Raw genomic sequence first — 9,927 nt, 5'->3', positions numbered from 1 at the left:
TAAAGATACCAAAGAATCATATGTAACCATGTCTTGATGATAATGATGATAATGCATAATGATCACACGAGACCTGACAACAACCCACACAAGACCACACGGTGCTACTTGGTTTCCATGATGGTAACCCAAATCGATCACTTTGGATACCATAAGAGAATTCGAAAGCGTCCACTTTAGCATCTCTTGGATTCCTAATCGATCACTTAGGAAATTCTTCGGATTCTTAATCGAACACTTTAAGAACCCCCTAGGTCACGTGTATTCTAAATCGAACACTTTAGAATCCCACATCTAGTAACGGCCTGTCTACCAATCGACCACTTGGAGACCAAACACATGCACTAGTGTGACCTAAACTGCCTATGTTCACACGACCACTAGACTATCCAATGAATGATGTGTTTTCATGATAATGTATAACGGGCATATGACTTTGATTTCCAAAGTCCAATGTTCCCTAAGCGATCAATGATTCCCAGGTTTACTCCTGAATAATTGATTAGACATACACAACTTCCGAGAAGTTAAGGTATGAGTAACCTACCATGATTACTTGTTTTTCCCCCAATGTTCATAGTTTGCAAAAGATTTGCCAAGAATGCTTATGATAAAGAGTGTTTGAATAAATGAGTTTTGTCAAAACGTGTACAGTTACCATGTTTCCATCCCAATGATTTGAAAATCTTAAAAGAAAAAGGGGGCTATGAACTCACCTTGTTGGCTAAGTATGGTTGCTAGGGTGGTCGAGTGCTGCCAAACGTTGATCCTCTAAGTCTAGACAAGGACATAATAGGTTAACAACACGCTTTAAGTCTAAGAGTATAAGCCTACGCGACCTCGAGCAAAAACCAAGTTTTAAAGTTGAAAACAAGCTGATTCTGGCACATTCGGTCGAATAAGGGCAGGTTCGATCGAATCTGCTACTTGTTCGATCGAATATGGAACTGGTTCGGTCAAAAGGGCTGGGAAGAACACGTTCAGTCGATTGAGGACTCGTTCGGTCGAGTAGGATGTACATTCGGTCGGATACAATCGTATTCGATCGAATGTATATTCTGATCCGGTTAGTCTGTTCGTTTGCCCACTGGTTCGACCGAATGGTCTCTTGTTCGACCGAATAGGAGATGGTTCGACCGAATGGTCAGGTTCGATTGGTCTATTCGACCGAATAGACCTATTCGACTCCTTCAAGCCGGATGACGGAGAAACCTACGGGATTTTGACGATTTTCATGATTTTTCGCCCAAAATCAATGTTTTATACATGGAAATGCTCGGAATCCATAGGGCTATTGATTCCTAACGTTTATAACAACAAAAGTATGCTTTTTGACACCAAAAATGACGATTTTTGACCAAGAACACACTTTGAAACAAAAGTTGGGGTTTTTGCTCGATTCGGGGCCGGATTGGATGATAAAAACGTATGATTTTCAAGAAGATCTTACCAAAAACAACAATAAACAGATTGGTGGACTCGGATTTTGGATTGAATAACTTTCTCTCACTACTCTCTCTCTAGAATTGGGGTGCTTGGGTGTGGGTGTGGAAGAGATGAAAGGAAAATGGTGGAGTTTGTTCTTGCACTACGCTTATATACTAGGTTCTATCGGGTTCGGGTTTCGGTTACCTACGGGTCAAGGCTAGCTGAGTTCATAAGTTTTAACGAGCTAGAACTTTCCAGTAAGATTTTTATAAAAATCATTTTTCAAGTAATCGCTTGGAATCTTTTTAAATAAAAGCCTTTTGTTTTTCGAAAACACAAAATTAATATTTTTCAAACGTAAAAGTTCTTTTTATGAAATAACATTTTTAGCTGAAATAAACAGATTTTCCAATGATATGGATTCCGAACTTATCGTCCAGAACCCAAAGGGTATAGTTTCCGATGATTTCTTGATTTTAGTTTACCAGTCAAAATCCAGGGCGTTACATCCTCCCCAACTTAGAAGAATTTCGTCCCGAAATTTAGATTTTTAGTATACTTGATGCAACGATGATTTAGATTTCATGATCCCATGATGACCACTATGCGCCACTACTTCTGATATTCGTCTCAGATACCACCCAAATCAAGCTGAAGGGGCTTATATAGGGGGTGTACCAGCGGCTAACCCACCACTCCTTCAACCTTACTTGAGTGTTTCCTTCGACTCCTATTAGGTCAATGACACACAGGACGACACACTATTTTTCCACTACAAGGCATCACCCTCAAGCTTTACATCAGACATATTCATTTCGGATTGAAGGGGTTTATATATAGGGTGTACCAGCGGCTAACCCACCACTCCTTCAATCTTCTGTGAATAATTCCCTCAATAATTCTCGAATTTAATGTCTCACAGCTGCCACGCTAACTATAAGTCCCTAATTCCAAGTTTCGCTTCAGACGTATTCGACTCGTGCTGAAGGGGCTTATATATAGGGTGTACCAGCGGCTAACCCACCACTCCTTCAACCTTTGTCAAATACTTCCCTACACGAACCTTGAGTTCACGACTCCTAGTTGCACAATAGCATATTGCTTATACACGTATACACCTGTGACCTTGATACAATTATATTCCGGACTATAATTGCAAGCTCACCTTGTATCAATGTATAAACTCCATTGCGTGCGGCTAGAAAATTTGACACGACACCACACACATACACACAACCATGCTCCATGAATGCTAGAATGATAACAATTTTTTTTTTTTTTTGTTTAAATGATGTATAAATTCCCCAAGGTTTATATGATTGAGTAGATATGACTTGTGCTTTCCAGCATGAGCCCTGAGTAGCCAAAGTTTGTGGATGCAAATAAAAGAATACTTATAAGCATAACAAGGCAACATGATATTCATTTAATAACACAGTTATTTGATACATGCTGCAAATTTATATTGACTTCTAGACAATTAGATTACAAGAATATAGATTAAGAGAACAAATGTGGGTATTTCTCCTTCATCTGATCTTCACGTTCCCAAGTAAACTCGGGTCCGCGTTTGTTATTCCATCGAACTTTCACAAGCGGTATGCGGCTACGCTTGGTCTTCTTGACCTCGCGATCCATGATCTCGACGGGTTCTTCAACGAAAAGCAGATTGTCGCTAAATCGAACCTCGTCGACGGGAATGTGAAGGGCCTCGTCAACAAGACACTTCTTTAATTGCGAAACATGAAAAACGTTGTGAACTCTACTGAGTTCCGATGGCAGCTCAAGACGATAGGCAACTGGTCCGATCCTTTCAAGGATTTTGAATGGTCCAACATACCTAGGAGCGAACTTTCCCTTCTTCCCGAAGCGGACTACGCCCTTCCAGGGGGAAACTTTCAGCATGACACGGTCACCAACTTGAAACTCGAGTGGCTTGCGTCGTTTGTCGGCGTAGTACTTATGTCGGCACCTAGCGTCTTTGAGTCGCTGCTGAATGGAAGCAATTTGATCGGTTGTCTCCTGTATTAGTTCGGGGCCGATGATCTGTGAATCCCCGGTCTCGGACCAACACAAGGGAGAGCGACACTTGCGGCCGTAAAGAGCTTCAAACGGCGCGCATTTAATGGTAGTGTGGTAACTATTGTTGTAAGAAAATTCTGCCAGTGGCAGATGAGCCTCCCAACTGCTACCGAAATCGAGGATACAAGCTCTCAACAAGTCTTCTAGGGTTTGTATGGTCCTCTCGCTCTGCCCATCCGTTTCTGGATGATAGGAAGAGCTAAGCTTCACACTTGTCCCAAAGGCCTTTTGCAAAGATTTCCAGAACCTAGAAGAAAAACTGCTGTCACGATCAGACGTGATGCCCTTAGGCACACCGTGACGGGAAACGATCTCACGAATGTATACCCGCGCCAACTTCTCCGTAGTGTAGTCTTCACGAACCGGGATAAAGTGGGCGGATTTTGTTAGAATGTCCACAATAACCCAAATTGAGTCATGACCGCTAAGCGTCAGTGGTAGCTTGGTGATGAAATCCATAGCTAACTCTTCCCACTTCCACTGAGGGATAATAGGTTGTTGAAGTAGCCCAGACGGCCTTTGATGCTCTGTCTTGACTCGCGAACAAGTCAAACATCTCATCACATACGAAGCGATATCTTTCTTCATCCCGGGCCACCAATAATGGGGTTTAAGATCTTGATACATCTTGTTGCTGCCTGGATGAATCGAGTATCTGGACTTGTGGGCTTCATTAAGAATAAGCGTCCGAAGAGGCTCAGAGTTCGGGATCCACGCTCGGTCAAGAAAATAGAGGATGCCGTCTGACTTGGTTTCGAATTTCTGCTCGGCTCCACAGGACAAAACGCCCTTGAGGTCACCATTCACAAGCGCTTGATTCTGAGCTTCACGAATTAAGGAAGGAAGGTTGGATTGAATCCGCATAGAGTGCAGCTGGGTCCTTTCTTTACGACTCAATGCGTCAGCCACCACATTAGCCTTTCCCGGGTGGTAGCGAATTTCACAATCGTAATCGCTGAGAAGTTCGACCCAGCGTCGCTGCCTCATGTTCAACTCTTTCTGATGGAGGATGTGTTGTAAGCTCTTGTGATCGGTAAAAATGACACACTTCGTACCGTACAGGTAATGTCTCCAGATTTTTAGGGCAAACACCACTGCACCCAACTCCAGGTCATGTGTGGCGTAGTTCTTCTCGTGCACCTTGAGTTGTCGAGAAGCGTAAGCGATGACCTTCCCTTGTTGCATTAAAACGCAACCGAGGCCCTGATTCGAAGCATCGCAATAAACGGTAAAGTCATCGTCACCTTCCGGAAGTGATAGGATCGGTGCTTGGTAAAGCTTATTCTTCAGAATTTGGAAAGCTTCCTCTTGATCTTGACCCCACACGAAAGGTTCCCCTTTCCGGGTCAGAGTGGTTAAAGGCAAGGCAATCCTGGAGAAGTTTGAGATAAAACGGCGGTAGTAACCGGCCAGACCAAGAAATGAACGGATTTCGGTAGGTGTTTTAGGCGCTACCCAATTTCTGATGGCTTCAATCTTGGAAGGGTCGACGTGAATGCCGTCGACATTGATGACATGTCCCAAGAATTGAACTTCCCTTAGCCAAAATTCACACTTGGAGAACTTGGCATATAGTTGCTCTTTTCTGAGAAGCTCCAAAATAAGCCTGAGATGAAGCTCATGATCGGTCCTCGAACGAGAATAAATGAGAATATCGTCTATGAAAACAATGACAAACTGATCAAGATATGGACGGCAGACGTGATTCATCAGATCCATGAAGATGGCGGGAGCATTGGTCATTCCAAAAGGCATAACCATGAACTCATAATGTCCATAACGAGTTCGGAACGCAGTCTTCGGGATGTCCTCTTCCAGAACACGCAACTGATGGTAACCAGAACGCAGATCGATCTTAGAGAAAAACGTAGCACCCTGGAGCTGATCAAATAGATCATCAATTCTCGGTAATGGGTACCGATTTTTGATAGTGAGCTTATTAAGCTCCCGATAGTCAATGCACATACGGAAAGTCCCGTCCTTCTTTTTGACGAAGAGTACTGGGGCTCCCCATGGAGACGAGCTAGGGCGAATGAATCCCTTGCTAAGAAGTTCTTGAAGCTGATTTGATAATTCTAGAAGTTCCGACGGAGCTAAACGATACGGTGCCTTAGCAACAGGGAGAGCACCAGGAATAAGATCGATACGAAATTCCACCTGCCTGTTAGGAGGAAGTCCAGGCAGATCTTCGGGAAAAACATCAGAAAATTCACGCACAACAGGAAAGTCCTGCAGTCTCTTGTCTTCGGATTCCCTGAGAGTAACATGAGCTAGAAATGCGGGATACTTCTTTCGAAGGTACCGACTGGCCTTTAAGCAAGAGACGACCCTTAGGCATCCACCCGATTTTTCGCCTTGAATAGATAGAATTTCGCCAGAAGGTAAAGGGATACGAATAAGTTTCTCGGCGCAGATTACTTCCGCGAGATTGCTGGACAGCCAGTCCATTCCCACAACTAGATCGAAGCTTCCAAGACGAAAAGGTATAAGGTCAATACTGAACGATGTGGTGACAAGAGTAAGAGTGCAATTTCGGATGACAGACTTCACTTGCTTGGACTCCCCACTAGCAAGTTCAACAGAAAAGGCAGGGTCCAACTCGGAAATTTTTAATTTCAGCAAAGGAACCAATTTGCAAGAAACAAAGCTCCTATCAGCTCCTGTATCAAAAAGGACAGACACCCAGTTGTTGTTAAGAATAAACGTACCAGTAATAACATCGGGGTTTTGGCGTGCATCGGCAGCTCCAATGGTAAAAGCCCTTCCGCGAGCCGGAGGGATGCTGGTGACGCGGGGGCATCGATTTCTGTAATGGTCCATAGCGCCACACTCGAAGCAGCCTCGAGCAGGGTTAGGCTGAGGGTTAGCATTCCCCACAGCCAGTTGGTTGCCAGGACTCCTGCATCGCTCCACCAGGTGTCCGAATCGTCCACAATTCGTGCACTTGCGGCACGACTCTCTAGTTGGGTGATGATAAGAACATAAGTTGCACTTGGGATGAAGCCCAGTATATTCCTTTCTTGGTCTTCCCTGAGTTGTTGTGGCTGGAGCGGGGGCCATGGAGTTGATAGGCGTAGCATCAGTGATTGCAGCTAAGTTGATCGCCTTCCGCTTTCTATTGCTCCCCTTATTCGCCCTCCAGTCGGAGGATTTGCCCTTATCCTGATGCAGGACACCAGACTTGAGCTGTTCCCTGGTCAGACGGGCAGTGAGGTCGATCGCTGCCTTAAGTGTAGTGGGGTCAACTCCAACCGCAATGCCCCTCATGGAGTCCGGAAGACCGCTGATGTATTGCTCGACAGCGCGAGAAGCTGGGGTAACCATATGGGGCACCAATAAGGAGAGTTCATGAAATCTCTCCGTGTACTTCATGTGATCCGCGCCCTTCATCGTGTGCGCCCTAAACTCAGCCTCCAGTTTCTGGATCTCGGTTCTCGGAACGAACTCTTGCGTGACTAGCTCAACAAACTCAGCCCAGGGCAGGGCTAGAGCCGCGTCTCGTCCCCCGGTTCTTATTTCGTTATTCCACCACGTGAGAGCCCGTTTGTGGAACATACTCGCTGCGAATTTTACCCTGAGTTCATCCGGGCAGGAGCACATGTTGAATGAAGCTTCGACTTTCTCGAACCACTGGAGGAGACCAGCGGCTCCCTCGGTTCCACTAAAACTTGTAGGCCTAGTGTTGGTAAAAGCCTTATAGAGCTTATCGGCCTGAAGCGTGGGATTCGGTTCTGGGGCTTGGGGTGCACCCGAAGTTCCTTCTTGCCTCATGTTGTTTACCAGACCCGGGAGAACTGCTGCAATTTGCTGCGCTATGAGGGCAGCGAGGTCAGCGGGGTCAACATTGACGGATGAGCGACGAGGAGGCATTCTATTAAAAGAATAAGAATGCGCATTAGTTAAAATTGAGAATAAAGAATAACTGGATAAGGAATTGCCAAAGAGTACATCGCTACTAGATTTACAGTTAATGATGCAACACATAAGCACATAGCAAGCATATAAGTGTGGGCACGTGATAGTGATGCATGAATTATCTAGAGTCAAGGGTCCTAGGTTATAGTCTAGGTCGGTTTCCTAATTCCCTATAACCATTGGCTCTGATACCAATCTGTCACACCCCGGTCGTAATTGGCGGAAAAACCGAGGCGTGGCGACGGGGTCGTGATTGATTGAGCACAATAGATTAAAAAGTCTAAATGCATAAACTTAAAACATGTCAACATTACAACAATTCAACAGGTAGCAAATTCGGTCCATTACAACGGATAAAGCTAACATCAATCCTAAATGTCTTCCATCTAAGGCCTCTATCAGCTATTTGCTACTTCCTGCTTCATTTCCTGAAAACATGTAACGAAAATGTCAACTACAAAAAGTAGATGAGTGAATTCATAGGTTTAAGGAAAAAGGGGTTATACACAAGCATACTAGACTAAGTTGTAGGGGTTTATGTATAGGGTGTACCATCGGCTAACCCACCACTCCCACAACTTATCCTACCATGCTTGGGTATAAAGCCCGGTTTTGAAAAGGTTTGTAAGACAAGACAAGCGTACCAGACTAGGTTGTAGGGGTTTGTACATAGAGTGTACCATCGGCTAACCCACCACTCCTACAACCTACTCTGCTAAGCTTGTTTATATTTGTAAATCCAAGGTATAAAGATAGGTCAACTAATAATGTAGTGATAAGCCTTACACAAGACTGCAAGAGTTATGTATAATGATCCCATGTATTGGTCCCATGCATACAGGTGTAATGATATCAAGGTTATATGTATAAAGATACCAAAGAATCATATGTAACCATGTCTTGATGATAATGATGATAATGCATAATGATCACACGAGACCTGACAACAACCCACACAAGACCACACGGTGCTACTTGGTTTCCATGACGGTAACCCAAATCGATCACTTTGGATACCATAAGAGAATTCGAAAGCGTCCACTTTAGCATCTCTTGGATTCCTAATCGATCACTTAGGAAATTCTTCGGATTCTTAATCGAACACTTTAAGAACCCCCTAGGTCACGTGTATTCTAAATCGAACACTTTAGAATCCCACATCTAGTAACGGCCTGTCTACCAATCGACCACTTGGAGACCAAACACATGCACTAGTGTGACCTAAACTGCCTATGTTCACACGACCACTAGACTATCCAATGAATGATGTGTTTTCATGATAATGTATAACGGGCATATGACTTTGATTTCCAAAGTCCAATGTTCCCTAAGCGATCAATGATTCCCAGGTTTACTCCTGAATAATTGATTAGACATACACAACTTCCGAGAAGTTAAGGTATGAGTAACCTACCATGATTACTTGTTTTTCCCCCAATGTTCATAGTTTGCAAAAGATTTGCCAAGAATGCTTATGATAAAGAGTGTTTGAATAAATGAGTTTTGTCAAAACGTGTACAGTTACCATGTTTCCATCCCAATGATTTGAAAAGCTTAAAAGAAAAAGGGGGCTATGAACTCACCTTGTTGGCTAAGTATGGTTGCTAGGGTGGTCGAGTGCTGCCAAACGTCGATCCTCTAAGTCTAGACAAGGACATAATAGGTTAACAACACGCTTTAAGTCTAAGAGTATAAGCCTACGCGACCTCGAGCAAAAACCAAGTTTTAAAGTTGAAAACAAGCTGATTCTGGCACATTCGGTCGAATAAGGGCAGGTTCGATCGAATCTGCTACTTGTTCGATCGAATATGGAACTGGTTCGGTCAAAAGGGCTGGGAAGAACACGTTCAGTCGATTGAGGACTCGTTCGGTCGAGTAGGATGTACATTCGGTCGGATACAATCGTATTCGATCGAATGTATATTCTGATCCGGTTAGTCTGTTCGTTTGCCCACTGGTTCGACCGAATGGTCTCTTGTTCGACCGAATAGGAGATGGTTCGACCGAATGGTCAGGTTCGATTGGTCTATTCGACCGAATAGACCTATTCGACTCCTTCAAGCCGGATGACGGAGAAACCTACGGGATTTTGACGATTTTCATGATTTTTCGCCCAAAATCAATGTTTTATACATGGAAATGCTCGGAATCCATAGGGCTATTGATTCCTAACGTTTATAACAACAAAAGTATGCTTTTTGACACCAAAAATGACGATTTTTGACCAAGAACACACTTTGAAACAAAAGTTGGGGTTTTTGCTCGATTCGGGGCCGGATTGGATGATAAAAACGTATGATTTTCAAGAAGATCTTACCAAAAACAACAATAAACAGATTGGTGGACTCGGATTTTGGATTGAATAACTTTCTCTCACTACTCTCTCTCTAGAATTGGGGTGCTTGGGTGTGGGTGTGGAAGAGATGAAAGGAAAATGGTGGAGTTTGTTCTTGCACTACGCTTATATACTAGGTTCTATCGGGTTCGGGTTTCGGTTACCTA

Source organism: Bidens hawaiensis, unplaced genomic scaffold, assembly GCF_021521415.1.
Source record: "Bidens hawaiensis isolate Kalapana, Puna unplaced genomic scaffold, B.hawaiensis_p1.1 tig00048583_1, whole genome shotgun sequence".
Classification (NCBI taxonomy): domain Eukaryota; kingdom Viridiplantae; phylum Streptophyta; class Magnoliopsida; order Asterales; family Asteraceae; genus Bidens; species Bidens hawaiensis.
The sequence above is the reverse complement of the archived record's forward strand: the minus strand, read 5'-3'. Positions refer to the sequence as shown.